We start from the raw sequence: 19,970 nt of genomic DNA, 5'->3' as shown, positions 1-19,970 counted from the left end.
TCGGTCCTAGGGTTTGTCTACGAGCCGTGTCCAGTAGAGTCTTGTCTATGGGTGTGTAGCGCGCCATACTTATAGACAGGAGGTTACAGGGCATTTAGGAAATGTGACCTTCTTTGTATTCTGAAATCGTGCGATAGAGCTATGTTACCAGGCTTCCATGTTCCTTTTCTAAAACCGATGTTATGGTTTCAGTAATGCCGCCGAAGAGAAAGGCTACGGCGGCCGAGAAAGCCAAGGGGGTGGCGGCCCGCAGAGTTGAACGGGAGCCAGACGAAGAAGAATCTCGCAATGAAGCTTCCCCTCACACTAATCCTGTCCCCCCTGCACCGGCAGAGCAGGGAAGAGCTCCAGCTCCAGTCCCCGCACCTCCAGTTCCACCGCCAGCAGTTCCGGGCCAGCAAGTTGCAGAGGCCATCCAATTACTAACCCAGTTAGTCGCCAAACAGGCTCAGCGACGAGATGTAGACCCGGGAGATAGGGCGGTAAGTGCAAGAGCCCGTGACTTCATTACCCTTAAGCCGCCAGAGTTTTATGGGTCAAAACCAGAGGAAGACCCGCAGAGCTTTATAGATGAAATGCTGAGGACTCTGGGGATAATGCATGTTTCAGACACAGAGGCAGTAGAATTGTCATCATACAGGTTGCGGGATGTAGCAGTGTTGTGGTATAACAGCTGGATATCCTCTAGGGGAGCAAATGCCCCTCCCCCGGTCTGGCAGGAGTTTACGGAGGCATTTCTACGACATTTCTTACCGCCAGAGGTTCGACGGGCTCGAGCCGATATGTTCCTGAACCTTAGATAGGGAAACATGAGTGTTCGGGAATACAATCTTCGTTTCAACTCGCTAGCCAGGTATGCCCCCGCCCTGATAGCTGATAGGGGAGACCATGTGCACTGGTTTGTAAGTGGGCTAGGGCCACATTTGGTTAAGGAGTGTTTGACGGCCTCACTCCAGGACGGGGTGACTATTACCCGCATCCAGGCCCACGCCCAAAATCTGGAAGAGCAGTATCACACACGGAGAGAGGAGAGCTATCCAGAGAGGGGTTCCAGAAAAAGAGGCAGATTTTCCAAGGCTAGAAGCGAGTATAGAGGGGGGCAAGCACAAGAGCAATGTAGGTATTCGGGCCAATCAGCGGCCAGTGCCCCACCTCGATTTACGGATAGGGGGTTTGATCGCCCTACTTATTCGGGACCTGGTCAGGGTGCCAGAGCTTTGGGGTCCCAGTACAGAGTTGATTCCAGCAGGATGGGGCTTCCCCCACCACGATGTGCTCGGTGTGGCAAGCCACACTCTGGGCAGTGCTACCTAGACACCGGTGGTTGTTTTGCCTGTGGACGGACTGACCATTTTGTACGTGATTGCCCACTAAAGGGTGAAGGAGGCCAAACTCAGCCAGCCGGATCAGCGATCGGTTCGTCGTCGACCGTGCGCCCTCGTGGATAGACTTCTCATGCTCCAGCGGGCCACGGCCGAGGTAGGGGAGGAGCACCCAGTTCAGCCGGTCCTCCGCACCGCCTATATGCATTGACAGGACGACAGGATCCTGAGCCTTCTGCAGACGCGGCCACAGGTACTTTTTCAGTATTTTCTGTGATAGACGTGTGTTAATTAACTCGAATTTTATTTTTCCTATACTGTCCTCTGTATTACTGATCACATTAAGAATTTGGAAATTTGGACGAAAAGTGGCCATACGCATAGGTAAAAGGCGAATACTGGAAATTGCAAAGGTCCGAACTGTAAATAAAGGAAAAGACGTGTTACGCGGACGTTTCGAAAACTGCCGAGACCCCAACTCGTTCCATATAATGCGACATAAGTAGTACGGGGAGCGGAGGTAAAAATATTGACACCGAGACCTCGAAATGCATTAAAGTTCCAGGGTTAAGCGTGCTCAGGTGGGAGTAATTCCATGATGGGTGACCCCCTGGGAAACATGCTGAAAATTTTGTAAATGCGGAAACAAGAGATGAGTGTAAAAGTAGGCAGCCCCGAGTAAATTGGGGTGTGGAAAGAGGTTATAAACCCCATACGAGCCATATAGGCTGAGACGGATTAAACTAACAGAAAAAGAAAAGCCATGATAACAGAAAGCCTTGGGAATGAAGGAGAAAAGTACAGGTGTCGCAGGATGGGACCAATATTGAGTCCACACTGACTAAGGAAAGGAATCCCTAATGTGGCGTTGTACGGGAACATGTCTAGTGAGGGGATAGACGCAGCAGACGCTACAAGAAAGAAGCACAACTGTAAAGATCGCAAGAGGGCAACCTAAGCTTCTAAGACGGACATGCTAAGCGACATGAGGCATCCACAAAGGAGACCTCCCTGAAATAATATACTACGCTATGAGGCCAGTTCAACATTCGAGGACGAATGTTCTAAAGGGGGGGAGGATGTTATATCCCGCGTTTTGTGCAATCGGACAATTCAAGACGATCGCGTGGAGACAACAAGCAAAGCAATATTTTATGTGTTTGACACACGAGTTGTTTATGAAAAATTTAGAAGTGAAGATAATGAGAATGGTTAAGAGCATAAAGGGGAATTCACGACATGACTAGTGGAAATATGGAGGAAGACGAAGGGCAAAATTGGAAGTCCGAAAAATTGTTTTCAAGAATTGCGAGAAGTAGCCCAAAATATAATTGGGTTTGAAGGTTTTTCTTTGGAAATTAATAGGCCCAACCGGCCATTAATATGGGCCCAAGCCCATGTGGGATTAAATTGTAGATTATAAAAGATGAATAAGGTCATCTTTATCACCTAAATGGTCTAGAAAATTCAAGAGAGCAAAGGAAAGAAAAGAGAGAGCAAACTTCAAGGGCCATTCGGCCAAGCTCAATATTAACAAGAAAAATTGATAAAATCCCTTCAAAAATCATTTCCTACCAAGCAAAGGGTGCTTAACAAGGTAGAGTTGTTGTTGGAGCAAGAAAGGTTCAAAATCATCCAAGTTGCCAAGAGTTAGGCAAGTGAGAAGTTGAAGAAGAAAGGTAAATTCTAACCTTTTTTTATGTGTTATGCATAGATTATATGTGTTGTAGTAGGCAAAAATGGATGAAATTCTTGAAGTAGAGGAATATAGTATATGGCCGTGTATGTACATATAGGTATAGGAATTGTATTTCAATTGTTGTCAAGTGTTTGGTTGCTATTGTTGTTGATGAGATGTGGAAAATGGAAAAATTGAAGTTGTGTGTGTGCATGGTATGGCCATGTAGTGTGTAGTTGCAAATGGCCGTGTGTGTGTGTTTGATGAATGGATAGTGAGCAAGTCTTAATTAGTATGCCGATCGTCGTGTTGTGGAGCTTATATTACAAGTAGAAGCATAATGAACTTAGTAAAATATTAGTAATTGGAAGTTTGTTTCGGAAGGTGAGGTGAATTGAATGTTATGTTCTTGCATGTATGAAACGTCATGATGTTAGAATGATGTTGTTGGACTATATATATAAGGTTGTTATTGACTTTATGGGAGTTGGAAAGTGTTGAAGAAAGTAGTAAATTGATATAATGTATCGTGAGTCGAAAATGTGAATTGCTAGGATGATTGTTGATTATGTTAATAGTTTGGCCGGGTTTGAATTCCCGGATTGTGTTTGTCAAGAATTTGGTTATATTGAATGTCGAGGATGGTGTATTTACAGAGGAAATGCTGCCGAAATTTCGGTAGCCAATTGTTTCCTTAAGGTGTTAACTCTAAGTATGCTAATGAGAGTTTTGGTAAAAATGACCAAATCGCAGATTTTGACGCGATTGTGACTCGAATTTGGAGTAGCTAAAGGAGCGGAAAGAGGTATGTAAGGCTTCACCCTTCTTTCTATGGCATGTCTTAACTAAAAGAAGTCGGGTACGAGTCTCGGGGACAACCCTAATCCCCGGAATCCGCACCTAAAGTTTTCAACTTTTCGTTCAATTGAATTGAAGTAAAAAGTGTGCAAAATGATGAAAAGACCTTCTAGACCCCTATAACTTGTCTAAGTGGGATCCGATTACCCTAAGACTCATACAAGTAACGCTATGACACGTAATATGGGTAAATTGTATACGCTACCTCGTCCGGCCCGAGGTGGGCCCGTTACTCTCGGATCTTCCTATAATCTTGGTTAACGTACTTGAAGTGAATCCAAAGGGGGCCTTTGATCCCGATTTCGTCACCAAGTGATAAGTACTATGACTACTCCAGCGGGAGTGTTTCTATGATGATAATGATAATGACAATGTCGGACAGGAGAATGTAGCTATGATAAGTACGACCGAAACGACTCTACGACTAAGCCAAGTACTTCATATAAACATGAAAGCGATAAACTAATTTTTGAATCATATTTATATTTTCTAGTTATAACTTTATTTTCTAAAATACCTAAGATTTCATTTTCGGTTACTGTAACACTATTTTCCGTTGATAGTTTCGCCTTAAAATACTTGTTCCTTCAAGGTGAGACAAAGCTATCACTAGCATTCCGTAATGTAATAGGAGGTCACCGACCTTATGTCACTCCGATGGATACATGATTTTCCTTGGCTCTCTTGTGCGCTTATATGACATATGTATATATATATAACGGGTATACGTGTATGGGTATGTATATATATATGACAAAGTAACTGTATATAAGACATGTATATGCATAAAGGATGAGTAAATGTACGTGTATGTGGGGAAAAAGGGAAGGGCCACTGTTATATCACCACCTGATTCAGCTGGATTCCATCCTGGATGCGGGATGCCCGGACGCGGGATATGGGTTGAGCCGTACGCGGCGTCTGTATATATATGTATAATGTGTGATACATATGTGATGTAATATGTTGGGTTATCGTTGGGGAGGGGGTTGGGAGAGCCGATTGTATTCGGCATCTGTAAATGTAAATGAAAGATACTGTCTACTGAATTGTACTATTTTCTGTATACATGAATAAGGGACACCGAGGGGGTTGGGAGTGTCGATTGTATTCGGCGTCCGAAAACGTGAGTAAAAGCTACCGTTACTGAAATGTAATGTTTTTTGCGCACGAGAATAAGTAATATAGAAATGTTGACTCCTATGCCTATGAAAAGAAACGTTCCAAAGATGAAAAGGGCAAGCCTATACGATAGCCCGCCTAAAAAGGGGCCTCCCTATGTACAGGTTACTTTCTTGCCCCATTATACGGCCTATGGCTCCGTGATATTATTATTGATCGCACTCTATGTTACTGCTTGCATTATTTTCCATGCCTTACATACTCGGTACATTATTCGTACTGACGTCCCTTCTTGTGGACGCTGCGTTTCATGCCGCGCAGGTCAGCAGGTATACGGACCAGATTCCTAGCGCCCTATCAGCAGCATTCGACAGCGCTCCAGTTGTTCCGAAGCCTTATATCATCGGTACTATTTTGTGTATGTATTTTCGGGCGCGACAGTACTCGGCCCTTCCTATGTATAAATGTACTATGTCTAGAGGCTCGTAGACAGATATACACAGTCAGCTATGTACAGTTTAATGTATTGTATTCCGAATGGTTCGCGTTCTGGTGTAACGCGATATTAGAAAGTTTACTGCAAATGTTAATGTTTAGAAAAAAAAATATGGCACTGTTTATACAGGATAGCTAAGGGGTGCTCGGTACAAGTATCGGGTACTCGTCACGGCCCCTAGTCGGGTCGTGACAGAAGTGGTATCAGAGCAGTTCGGTCCTAGGGTTTGTCTACGAGCCGTGTCCAGTAGAGTCTTGTCTATGGGTGTGTAGCGCGCCATACTTATAGACAGGAGGTTACAGGGCATTTAGGAAATGTGACCTTCTTTGTATTCTGAAATCGTGCGATAGAGCTATGTTACCAGGCTTCCATGTTCCTTTTCTAAAACCGATGTTATGGTTTCAGTAATGCCGCCGAAGAGAAAGGCTACGGCGGCCGAGAAAGCCAAGGGGGTGGCGGCCCGCAGAGTTGAACGGGAGCCAGACGAAGAAGAATCTCGCAATGAAGCTTCCCCTCACACTAATCCTGTCCCCCCTGCACCGGCAGAGCAGGGAAGAGCTCCAGCTCCAGTCCCCGCACCTCCAGTTCCACCGCCAGCAGTTCCGGGCCAGCAAGTTGCAGAGGCCATCCAATTACTAACCCAGTTAGTCGCCAAACAGGCTCAGCGACGAGATGTAGACCCGGGAGATAGGGCGGTAAGTGCAAGAGCCCGTGACTTCATTACCCTTAAGCCGCCAGAGTTTTATGGGTCAAAACCAGAGGAAGACCCGCAGAGCTTTATAGATGAAATGCTGAGGACTCTGGGGATAATGCATGTTTCAGACACAGAGGCAGTAGAATTGTCATCATACAGGTTGCGGGATGTAGCAGTGTTGTGGTATAACAGCTGGATATCCTCTAGGGGAGCAAATGCCCCTCCCCCGGTCTGGCAGGAGTTTACGGAGGCATTTCTACGACATTTCTTACCGCCAGAGGTTCGACGGGCTCGAGCCGATATGTTCCTGAACCTTAGATAGGGAAACGTGAGTGTTCGGGAATACAATCTTCGTTTCAACTCGCTAGCCAGGTATGCCCCCGCCCTGATAGCTGATAGGGGAGACCATGTGCACTGGTTTGTAAGTGGGCTTGGGCCACATTTGGTTAAGGAGTGTTTGACGGCCTCACTCCAGGACGGGGTGACTATTACCCGCATCCAGGCCCACGCCCAAAATCTGGAAGAGCAGTATCACACACGGAGAGAGGAGAGCTATCCAGAGAGGGGTTCCAGAAAAAGAGGCAGATTTTCCAAGGCTAGAAGCGAGTATAGAGGGGGGCAAGCACAAGAGCAATCTAGGTATTCGGGCCAATCAGCGGCCAGTGCCCCACCTCGATTTACGGATAGGGGGTTTGATCGCCCTACTTATTCGGGACCTGGTCAGGGTTCCAGAGCTTTGGGGTCCCAAAACAGAGTTGATTCCAGCAGGATGGGGCTTCCCCCACCACGATGTGCTCGGTGTGGCAAGCCACACTCTGGGCAGTGCTACCTAGACACCGGTGGTTGTTTTGCATGTGGACGGACTGGCCATTTTGTACGTGATTGCCCACTAAAGGGTGAAGGAGGCCAAACTCAGCCAGCCGGATCAGCGATCGGTTCGTCGTCGACCGTGCGCCCTCGTGGATAGACTTCTCATGCTCCAGCGGGCCGCGGCCGAGGTAGGGGAGGAGCACCCAGTTCAGCCGGTCCTCCGCACCGCCTATATGCATTGACAGGACGACAGGATCCTGAGCCTTCTGCAGACGCGGCCACAGGTACTTTTTCAATATTTTCTGTGATAGACGTGTGTTAATTAACTCGAATTTTATTTTTCCTATACTGTCCTCTGTATTACTGAACACATTAAGAATTTGGAAATTTGGACGAAAAGTGGCCATACGCATAGGTAAAAGGCGAATACTGGAAATTGCAAAGGTCCGAACTGTAAATAAAGGAAAAGACGTGTTACGCGGACGTTTCGAAAACTGCCGAGACCCCAACTCGTTCCATATAATGCAACATAAGTAGTACGGGGAGCGGAGGTAAAAATATTGACACCGAGACCTCGAAATGCATTAAAGTTCCAGGGTTAAGCGTGCTCAGGTGGGAGTAATTCCATGATGGGTGACCCCCTGGGAAACATGCTGAAAATTTTGTAAATGCGGAAACAAGAGATGAGTGTAAAAGTAGGCAGCCCCGAGTAAATTGGGGTGTGGAAAGAGGTTATAAACCCCATACGAGCCATATAGGCTAAGACGGATTAAACTAACAGAAAAAGAAAAGCCATGATAACAGAAAGCCATGGGAATGAAGGAGAAAAGTACAGGTGTCGCAGGATGGGACCAATATTGAGTCCACACTGACTAAGGAAAAGAATCCCTAATGTGGCGATGTACGGGAACATGTCTAGTGAGGGGATAGACGCAGCAGACGCTACAAGAAAGAAGCACAACTGTAAAGATCGCAAGAGGGCAACCTAAGCTTCTAAGACGGACATGCTAAGCGACATGAGGCATCCACAAAGGAGACCTCCCTGAAATAATATACTACGCTATGAGGCCAGTTCAACATTCGAGGACGAATGTTCTAAAGGGGGGGAGGATGTTATATCCCGCGTTTTGTGCAATCGGACAATTCAAGACGATTGCGGGGAGACAATAAGCAAAGCAATATTTTATATGTTTGACACACGAGTTGTTTATGAAAAATTTAGAAGTGAAGATAATGAGAATGGTTAAGAGCATAAAGGGGAATTCATGACATGACTAGTGGAAATATGGAGGAAGACGAAGGGCAAAATTGGAAGTCCGAAAAATTGTTTTCAAGAATTGCGAGAAGTAGCCCAAAATATAATTGGGTTTGAAGGTTTTTCTTTGGAAATTAATAGGCCCAACCGGCCATTAATATGGGCCCAAGCCCATGTGGGATTAAATTGTAGATTATAAAAGATGAATAAGGTCATCTTTATCACCTAAATGGTCTAGAAAATTCAAGAGAGCAAAGGAAAGAAAAGAGAGAGCAAACTTCAAGGGCCATTCGGCCAAGCTCAAGATTAACAAGAAAAATTGATAAAATCCCTCCAAAAATCATTTCCTACCAAGCAAAGGGTGCTTAACAAGGTAGAGTTGTTGTTGGAGCAAGAAAGGTTCAAAATCATCCAAGTTGCCAAGAGTTAGGCAAGTGAGAATTTGAAGAAGAAAGGTAAATTCTAACCTTGTTTTATGTGTTATGCATAGATTATATGTGTTGTAGTAGGCAAAAATGGATGAAATTCTTGAAGTAGAGGAATATAGTATATGGCCGTGTATGTACATATAGGTGTAGGAATTGTATTTCAATTGTTGTCAAGTGTTTGGTTGCTATTGTTGTGGATGAGATGTGGAAAATGGAAAAATTGAAGTTGTGTGTGTGCATGGTATGGCCGTGTAGTGTGTAGTTGCAAATGGCCGTTGTGTGTTTGATGAATGGATAGTGAGCAAGTCTTAATTAGTATGCCGATCGTCGTGTTGTGGAGCTTATATTACAAGTAGAAGCATAATGAACTTAGTAAAATATTAGTAATTGGAAGTTTGTTTCGGAAGGTGAGGTGAATTGAATGTTATGTTCTTGCATGTATGAAACGTCATGATGTTAGAATGATGTTGTTGGACTATATAAACAAGGTTGTTATTGACTTTATGGGAGTTGGAAAGTGTTGAAGAAAGTAGTAAATTGATATAATGTATCGTGAGTCGAAAATGTGAATTGCTAGGATGATTGTTGATTATGTTAATAGTTTGGCCGGGTTTGAATTCCCGGATTGTGTTTGTCAAGAATTTGGTTATATTGAATGTCGAGGATGGTGTATTTACAGAGGAAATGCTGCCGAAATTTCGGTAGCCAATTGTTTCCTTAAGGTGTTAACTCTAAGTATGCTAATGAGAGTTTTGGTAAAAATGACCAAATCGCAGATTTTGACGAGATTGTGACTCGAATTTTGAGTAGCTAAAGGAGCGGAAAGAGGTATGTAAGGCTTCACCCTTCTTTCTATGGCATGTCTTAACTAAAAGAAGTCGGGTACGAGTCTCGGGGACAACCCTAATCCCCGGAATCCGCACCTAAAGTTTTCAACTTTTCGTTCAATTGAATTGAAGTAAAAAGTGTGCAAAATGATGAAAAGACCTTCTAGACCCCTATAACTTGCCTAAGTGGGACCCGATTACCCTAAGACTCATACAAGTAACGCTATGACACGTAATATGGGTAAATTGTATACGCTACCTCGTCCGGCCCGAGGTGGCCCGTTACTCTCGGATCTTCCTATAATCTTGGTTAACGTACTTGAAGTGAATCCAAAGGGGGCCTTTGATCCCGATTTCGTCACCAAGTGATAAGTACTATGACTACTCCAGCGGGAGTGTTTCTATGATGATAATGATAATGACAATGTCGGACAGGAGAATGTAGCTATGATAAGTATGACCGGAACGACTCTACGACTAAGCCAAGTACTTCATATAAACATGAAAGCGATAAACTAATTTTTGAATCATATTTATATTTTCTAGTTATAACTTTATTTTCTAAAATACCTAAGATTTCATTTTCGGTTACTGTAACACTATTTTCCGTTGATAGTTTTGCCTTAAAATACTTGTTCCTTCAAGGTGAGACAAAGCTATCACTAGCATTCCGTAATGTAATCGGAGGTTACCGACCTTATGTCACTCCGATGGAAACATGATTTTCCTTGGCTCTCTTGTGCGCTTATATGACATATGTATATATATAAAACGGGTATACGTGTATGGGTATGTATATATATATGACAAAGTAACTGTATATAAGACATGTATATGCATAAAGGATGAGTAAATGTACGTGTATGTGGGGAAAAAGGGAAGGGCCACTGTTATATCACCACCTGATTCAGCTGGATTCCATCCTGGACGCGGGATGCCCGGACGCGGGATATGGGATGAGTCGTACGCGGCGTCTGTATATATATGTATAATGTGTGATACATATGTGATGTAATATGTTGGGTCATCGTTGGGGAGGGGGTTGGGAGAGCCGATTGTATTCGGCATCTGTAAATGTAAATGAAAGATACTGTCTACTGAATTGTACTATTTTCTGTATACATGAATAAGGGACACCGAGGGGGTTGGGAGAGCCGATTGTATTCGGCGTCCGAAAACGTGAGTAAAAGCTACCGTTACTGAAATGTACTGTTTTCTGCGCACGAGAATAAGTAATATAGAAATGTTGACTCCTATGCCTATGAAAAGAAACGTTCCAAAGACGAAAAGGGCAAGCCTATACGATAGCCCGCCTGAAAAGGGGCCTCCCTATGTACAGGTTACTTTCTTGCCCCATTATACGGCCTATGGCTCCGTGATATTATTATTGATCGCACTCTATGTTACTGCTTGCATTATTTTCCATGCCTTACATACTCGGTACATTATTCGTACTGACGTCCCTTCTTGTGGACGCTGCGTTGCATGTCGCGCAGGTCAGCAGGTATACGGACCAGATTCCTAGCGCCCTATCAGCAGCATTCGACAGCGCTCCAGTTGTTCCGGAGCCTTATATCATCGGTACTATTTTGTGTATGTATTTTCGGGAGCGACAGTACTCGGCCCTTCCTATGTATAAATGTACTATGTCTAGAGGCTCGTAGACAGATATACACAGTCAGCTATGTACAGTTTAATGTATTGTATTCCGAATGGTTCGCGTTCTGGTGTAACGCGATATTAGAAAGTTTACTGCAAATGTTAATGTTTAGAAAAAAAAATATGGCACTGTTTATACAGGATAGCTAAGGGGTGCTCGGTACAAGTATCGGGTACTCGTCACGGCCCCTAGTCGGGTCGTGACAGAAGTGGTATCAGAGCAGTTCGGTCCTAGGGTTTGTCTACGAGCCGTGTCCAGTAGAGTCTTGTCTATGGGTGTGTAGCGCGCCATACTTATAGACAGGAGGTTACAGGGCATTTAGGAAATGTGACCTTCTTTGTATTCTGAAATCGTGCGATAGAGCTATGTTACCAGGCTTCCATGTTCCTTTTCTAAAACCGATGTTATGGTTTCAGTAATGCCGCCGAAGAGAAAGGCTACGGCGGCCGAGAAAGCCAAGGGGGTGGCGGCCCGCAGAGTTGAACGGGAGCCAGACGAAGAAGAATCTCGCAATGAAGCTTCCCCTCACACTAATCCTGTCCCCCCTGCACCGGCAGAGCAGGGAAGAGCTCCAGCTCCAGTCCCCGCACCTCCAGTTCCACCGCCAGCAGTTCCGGGCCAGCAAGTGGCAGAGGCCATCCAATTACTAACCTTGTTAGTCGCCACACAGGCTCAGCGACGAGATGTAGACCCGGGAGATAGGGCGGTAAGTGCAAGAGCCCGTGACTTCATTACCCTGAAGCCGCCAGAGTTTTATGGGTCAAAACCAGAGGAAGACCCGCCGAGCTTTATAGATGAAATGCTGAGGACTCTGGGGATAATGCATGCTTCAGACACAAAGGCAGTAGAATTGGCATCGTACAGGTTGCGGGATGTAGCAGTGTTGTGGTATAACAGCTGGATATCCTCTAGGGGAGCAAATGCCCCTCCCCCGGTCTGGCAGGAGTTTACGGAGGCATTTCTACGACATTTCTTACCGCCAGAGGTTCGACGGGCTCGAGCCGATATGTTCCTGAACCTTAGACAGGGAAACATGAGTGTTCGGGAATACAGTCTTCGTTTCAACTCGCTAGCCAGGTATTCCCCCGCCCTGATAGCTGATAGGGGAGACCATGTGCACCGATTTGTAAGTGGGCTAGGGCCACATTTGGTTAAGGAGTGTTTGTCGGCCTCACTCCAGGACGGGGTGACTATTACCCGCATCCAGGCCCACGCCCAAAATCTGGAAGAGCAGTATCACACACGGAGAGAGGAGAGCTATCCAGAGGGGGGTTCCAGAAAAAGAGGCAGATTTTCCAGGGCTAGAAGCGAGTATAGAGGGGGGCAAGCACAAGAGCAATCTAGGTATTCAGGCCATTCAGCGGCCAGTGCCCCACCTCGATTTACGGATAGGGGGTTTGATCGCCCTACTTATTCGGGACCTGGTCAGGGTGCCAGAGCTTTGGGGTCCCAGTACAGAGTTGATTCCAGCAGGATGGGGCTTCCCCCACCATGATGTGCTCGGTGTGGCAAGCCACATTCTGGGCAGTGCTACCTAGACAGCGGTGGTTGTTTTGCCTGTGGACGGACTGACCATTTTGTACGTGATTGCCCACTAAAGGGTGAAGGAGGCCAAACTCAGCCAGCCGGATCAGCGATCGGTTCGTCATCGACCGTGCGCCCTCGTGGACAGATTTCTCATGCTCCAGCGGGCCGCGGCCGAGGTAGGGGAGGAGCACCCAGTTCAGCCGGTCCTCCGCACCGCCTATATGCATTGACAGGACGACAGGATCCTGAGCCTTCTGCAGACGCGGCCACAGGTACTTTTTCAATATTTTCTGTGATAGACGTGTGTTAATTAACTCGAATTTTATTTTTCCTATACTGTCCTCTGTATTACTGAACACATTAAGAATTTGGAAATTTGGACGAAAAGTGGCCATACGCATAGGTAAAAGGCGAATACTGGAAATTGCAAAGGTCCGAACTGTAAATAAAGGAAAAGACGTGTTACGCGGACGTTTCGAAAACTGCCGAGACCCCAACTCGTTCCATATAATGCAACATAAGTAGTACGGGGAGCGGAGGTAAAAATATTGACACCGAGACCTCGAAATGCATTAAAGTTCCAGGGTTAAGCGTGCTCAGGTGGGAGTAATTCCATGATGGGTGACCCCCTGGGAAACATGCTGAAAATTTTGTAAATGCGGAAACAAGAGATGAGTGTAAAAGTAGGCAGCCCCGAGTAAATTGGGGTGTGGAAAGAGGTTATAAACCCCATACGAGCCATATAGGCTAAGACGGATTAAACTAACAGAAAAAGAAAAGCCATGATAACAGAAAGCCATGGGAATGAAGGAGAAAAGTACAGGTGTCGCAGGATGGGACCAATATTGAGTCCACACTGACTAAGGAAAAGAATCCCTAATGTGGCGATGTACGGGAACATGTCTAGTGAGGGGATAGACGCAGCAGACGCTACAAGAAAGAAGCACAACTGTAAAGATCGCAAGAGGGCAACCTAAGCTTCTAAGACGGACATGCTAAGCGACATGAGGCATCCACAAAGGAGACCTCCCTGAAATAATATACTACGCTATGAGGCCAGTTCAACATTCGAGGACGAATGTTCTAAAGGGGGGGAGGATGTTATATCCCGCGTTTTGTGCAATCGGACAATTCAAGACGATTGCGGGGAGACAATAAGCAAAGCAATATTTTATATGTTTGACACACGAGTTGTTTATGAAAAATTTAGAAGTGAAGATAATGAGAATGGTTAAGAGCATAAAGGGGAATTCATGACATGACTAGTGGAAATATGGAGGAAGACGAAGGGCAAAATTGGAAGTCCGAAAAATTGTTTTCAAGAATTGCGAGAAGTAGCCCAAAATATAATTGGGTTTGAAGGTTTTTCTTTGGAAATTAATAGGCCCAACCGGCCATTAATATGGGCCCAAGCCCATGTGGGATTAAATTGTAGATTATAAAAGATGAATAAGGTCATCTTTATCACCTAAATGGTCTAGAAAATTCAAGAGAGCAAAGGAAAGAAAAGAGAGAGCAAACTTCAAGGGCCATTCGGCCAAGCTCAAGATTAACAAGAAAAATTGATAAAATCCCTCCAAAAATCATTTCCTACCAAGCAAAGGGTGCTTAACAAGGTAGAGTTGTTGTTGGAGCAAGAAAGGTTCAAAATCATTCAAGTTGCCAAGAGTTAGGCAAGTGAGAATTTGAAGAAGAAAGGTAAATTCTAACCTTGTTTTATGTGTTATGCATAGATTATATGTGTTGTAGTAGGCAAAAATGGATGAAATTCTTGAAGTAGAGGAATATAGTATATGGCCGTGTATGTACATATAGGTGTAGGAATTGTATTTCAATTGTTGTCAAGTGTTTGGTTGCTATTGTTGTGGATGAGATGTGGAAAATGGAAAAATTGAAGTTGTGTGTGTGCATGGTATGGCCGTGTAGTGTGTAGTTGCAAATGGCCGTTGTGTGTTTGATGAATGGATAGTGAGCAAGTCTTAATTAGTATGCCGATCGTCGTGTTGTGGAGCTTATATTACAAGTAGAAGCATAATGAACTTAGTAAAATATTAGTAATTGGAAGTTTGTTTCGGAAGGTGAGGTGAATTGAATGTTATGTTCTTGCATGTATGAAACGTCATGATGTTAGAATGATGTTGTTGGACTATATAAACAAGGTTGTTATTGACTTTATGGGAGTTGGAAAGTGTTGAAGAAAGTAGTAAATTGATATAATGTATCGTGAGTCGAAAATGTGAATTGCTAGGATGATTGTTGATTATGTTAATAGTTTGGCCGGGTTTGAATTCCCGGATTGTGTTTGTCAAGAATTTGGTTATATTGAATGTCGAGGATGGTGTATTTACAGAGGAAATGCTGCCGAAATTTCGGTAGCCAATTGTTTCCTTAAGGTGTTAACTCTAAGTATGCTAATGAGAGTTTTGGTAAAAATGACCAAATCGCAGATTTTGACGAGATTGTGACTCGAATTTTGAGTAGCTAAAGGAGCGGAAAGAGGTATGTAAGGCTTCACCCTTCTTTCTATGGCATGTCTTAACTAAAAGAAGTCGGGTACGAGTCTCGGGGACAACCCTAATCCCCGGAATCCGCACCTAAAGTTTTCAACTTTTCGTTCAATTGAATTGAAGTAAAAAGTGTGCAAAATGATGAAAAGACCTTCTAGACCCCTATAACTTGCCTAAGTGGGAACCGATTACCCTAAGACTCATACAAGTAACGCTATGACACGTAATATGGGTAAATTGTATACGCTACCTCGTCCGGCCCGAGGTGGGCCCGTTACTCTCGGATCTTCCTATAATCTTGGTTAACGTACTTGAAGTGAATCCAAAGGGGGCCTTTGATACCGATTTCGTCACCAAGTGATAAGTACTATGAATACTCCAGCGGGAGTGTTTCTATGATGATAATGATAATGACAATGTCGGACAGGAGAATGTAGCTATGATAAGTACGACCGGAACGACTCTACGACTAAGCCAAGTACTTCATATAAACATGAAAGCGATAAACTAATTTTTGAATCATATTTATATTTTCTAGTTATAACTTTATTTTCTAAAATACCTAAGATTTCATTTTCGGTTACTGTAACACTATTTTCCGTTGATAGTTTCGCCTTAAAATACTTGTTCCTTCAAGGTGAGACAAATCTATCACTAGCATTCCGTAATGTAATCGGAGGTCACCGACCTTATGTCACTCCGATGGATACATGATTTTCCTTGGCTCTCTTGTACGCTTATATGACATATGCATATATATAAAACGGGTATACGTGTATGGGTATGTATATATATATGACAAAGTAACTGTATATAAGACATGTATATGCATAAAGGATGAGAAAATGTACGTGTATGTGGGGAAAAAGGGAAGGGCCACTGTTATATCACCACCTGATTCAGCTGGATTCCATCCTGGACGCGGGATGCCCGGACGCGGGATATGGGATGAGCCGTACGCGGCGTCTGTATATATATATATATATATATAATGTGTGATACATATGTGATGTAATATGTTGGGTCATCGTTGGGGAGGGGGTTGGGAGAGCCGATTGTATTCGGCATCTGTAAATGTAAATGAAAGATATTGTCTACTGAATTGTACTGTTTTTCTGTATACATGAATAAGGGACACCGAGGGGGTTGGGAGAGCCGATTGTGTTCGGCGTCCGAAAACGTGAGTAAAAGCTACCGTTACTGAAATGTACTATTTTCTGCGCACGAGAATAAGTAATATAGAAATGTTGACTCCTATGCCTATGAAAAGAAACGTTCCAAAGACGAAAAGGGCAAGCCTATACGATAGCCCGCCTGAAAAGGGGCCTCCCTATGTACAGGTTACTTTCTTGCCCCATTATACGGCCTATGGCTCCGTGATATTATTATTGATCGCACTCTATGTTACTGCTTGCATTATTTTCCATGCCTTACATACTCGGTACATTATTCGTACTGACGTCCCTTCTTGTGGACGCTGCGTTTCATGCCGCGCAGGTCAGCAGGTATACGGACCAGATTCCTAGCGCCCTATCAGCAGCATTCGACAGCGCTCCAGTTGTTCCGGAGCCTTATATCATCGGTACTATTTTGTGTATGTATTTTTGGGCGCGACAGTACTCGGCCCTTCCTATGTATAAATGTACTATGTCTAGAGGCTCGTAGACAGATATACACAGTCAGCTATGTACAGTTTAATGTATTGTATTCCGAATGGTTCGCGTTCTGGTGTAACGCGATATTAGAAAGTTTACTGCAAATGTTAATGTTTAGAAAAAAAATATGGCACTGTTTATACAGGATAGCTAAGGGGTGCTCGGTACAAGTATCGGGTACTCGTCACGGCCCCTAGTCGGGTCGTGACAATATGTATGCATATCATGCGCCTTTCGTGGCATTCAGAGTTTCAGGTTGATTCTTCCCTATGTCTTTTATATTGATGTCTTCACTCATATTCTTATTTGCCTTAAATACTTGATACATTTCTTTGTACTGATGTCCTTTTTGTCAGGGGCACTGCATTTCATGCCTGTAGGTCTTGGTAGAAAGATTAATGGTCCCTCCCCAGTAGGCTATCCAGATCAGTGATGGTTTGACACACTCCAATCTTCTTGGAGTAGCTATAGTGTGTCGGTATGCTAAGAGATCTATGTATATATGCATTTTGGGTATGGTGGGGCCCTGTCTGACCTTATGTTAGTTCTGATACTCTTAGAGGCTTGTAGACATATGCTTGTGTATAGCCGTGTTGTGCAGCCCTGTCGGCCTATGTTTTGTGGTACAACTTACTATGGTGGCCTTGTCGGCCCATTTATTGTTAGGATGGATTGTTAATGTCATTCTTGCTAGTGCCTGACAAATAAGTTTAGGGTGCTGGTCTCGCCCCTCCGATTGCGGCGTGACACACTGCCTGAAGAATGAAGTTGAAACTGTTACATCTTGGAGATTTCAGATTTGTTACTTTGTGAGTAGACCAACGCGAGCTTGAGATGACCACGAAGTCCTTATGAGATAAAGGAGATTATTTAATAACCTTAAGTGCGTACTATGAGATTTTGAAGTCATACGAATCGGTGGAACTAAGTTCGTCAAAGAAAATGAAACGCAAGTTATGTTGAGAAGGTTTCGTAACTATTGAGTTAGTAATTATTTAGTAATGTCTTGATGAGGAGCTATAGGTCTCCTTAGATGGTTAATGAAGTGTTATGCAAGTGCCAATAAGGTTCAATAAGGATTGGAGGTTGAACGAATCAACGCGAGAAAGTTTCGGCTAATGTTGGGCTGTACGACCACTTATACGGACCGTATAAGTTATACGTTTTTTTTTTTTATATATGGTCGACCCTTGCTCATTTATTTCATTCCCAACATTTCCCCAAGTCTTAAAAGCTCTAGAACCATCTCTCAAGCATATTCCACACAAACCCAAGAGAGATCATAGATCAAATAGCAAGAATCAAGGGATCTAAGTGTTGGAAGTCTCACTAGGGTTTGTAGAACTCAAGATTTTCTATGGTGTTGAAGTTGGGGGTTAACTCAAGTGAATGATTTGATTCAAAGCTTTCTCTTATGTAATTAAGGTGAGTTTTTATACTTGTTTCCATATTACTAGGAATGTATAGTTGTTGAATAACTTGATTGAGGGAAAGAAAGCAAAAAAGGAAGTTCAAAGGTGGGTTGATGATGTTATGGGTAATAAATTGACTTGAGTTGTAATTGTTAGAGTACTTTGGGTATAAATTTGCTATGAATGGTAGTAATAGTGATGAGGAAGTGTGGTATACGAGTGTATATAGAGTTGTATTGAAATTGTTGTTGTGTGTTGGATATGAAAAGGAGTTTTGGGCATGTAATGAAGTCTCTTTATTACGAAATTGATCATAATGTCATTGTTGATTGGGAGTTGTTTTATGATATAACGGAAGTCGATAAAACAGGGAAAATGCTGCCCAATTTTGGCTAGCTCATGAATTATTTTAGTTTGAACTTAAGAGTGTCTTTAAGACTTAACCTTAGTATGATCCTTTTAAATATAGATCTTGTGAATGTGGAAGGAGAACGTTAAACTATTAAGGAGACGTTAAGGTATGTTAAGTCTATTCCTTCTTCATTTTGGCATGATCCAATGTTATGAGCCAACAAGTGATTGAATGAGCTTCCATAGTACTCTACTCTTAGAAGCACTAGGAGTATTTCAGTCTTTGATGTCCCTATACCCCGTATGATTGTTCCTTCTGTTCCTGGGTCTTGAGATTACTTATGTTGATGATGTTAGCTCAAAATTTGTCCATCGGAGGTAATATGACCTTATGTCACTCTGAGAGTTCTATGTATACATTTCAGTTATGCATTGCATTCATATACATATGCATATTGACCTATGACCAGAAGGCATTATATACGCGTATATTATATGTACATGGGGTATGGGAAAACGGATAGGTGTTATATACGCATTACCACCTGATCAGCTGGTGCACCTTGATGATGATATATGGATTGGGTCGTACGTTCCTCGGCATTATTATATGATATATGGATCGGGTCGTACGTTCCTCGACACTATTATATGGGATATGAATCGGGCTGAACGTTCCTCAGCAGTATGACCTATATTTATGTACATGAGCATGATTATCATTGAGAGCATGCAGATTATGCAGCGACAGAGGCATTGTCAGCTATACAGATACTTGTTCATACAAATCTATGCAGACAGTCAGTTAGCTTTGAGTTCCAGATTCCGTTCATGATCCTTATGCTTATACTTATGTTACTCTTATGCCTTACATACTCAGTACATTGTCCGTACTGACTCCCCTATTAATCGGGGGACTGCGTTCATGCCCGCAGTTACAGGTAGACAGACAGGCGATCCCGCTCTGTAGGACCTTTATTCAGCAGTAGTTGGTGCACTCCATTTGATCCGGAGCTGCAGTCTATTTTGGCATGCCATTCTTTTGGAGATGTATATGCATATGGGTATAATGGGGCCCTGTCCCGTCCTTTCTATAGTTTTATATTCCACTAGAGGTCTGTAGATAGGTGTATGTATGTCAGATAACGTAGCCTTGTCGGCTCCTATTCTTTTGTGTACCGTATATGTAGCGGCCTAGTTGTCTTGCACTATTCTTCCAGCTTTTATGCATGTAAATGTATAGAGTTCATGATGTCACCCTCTTCATGAGGCAGTATGAGATCAGTTTTAGTCACTTATGGGCCCTTGATGTTCAGTATGGTTCAGTTATGAGTGTAGGGGTGTTTGGTCACTAGAGGTCAGACACTC

This window comes from Lycium barbarum, chromosome 12 (assembly GCF_019175385.1).
Source record: "Lycium barbarum isolate Lr01 chromosome 12, ASM1917538v2, whole genome shotgun sequence".
NCBI lineage: Eukaryota > Viridiplantae > Streptophyta > Magnoliopsida > Solanales > Solanaceae > Lycium > Lycium barbarum.
Note: the sequence above shows the minus strand (reverse complement) of the source record.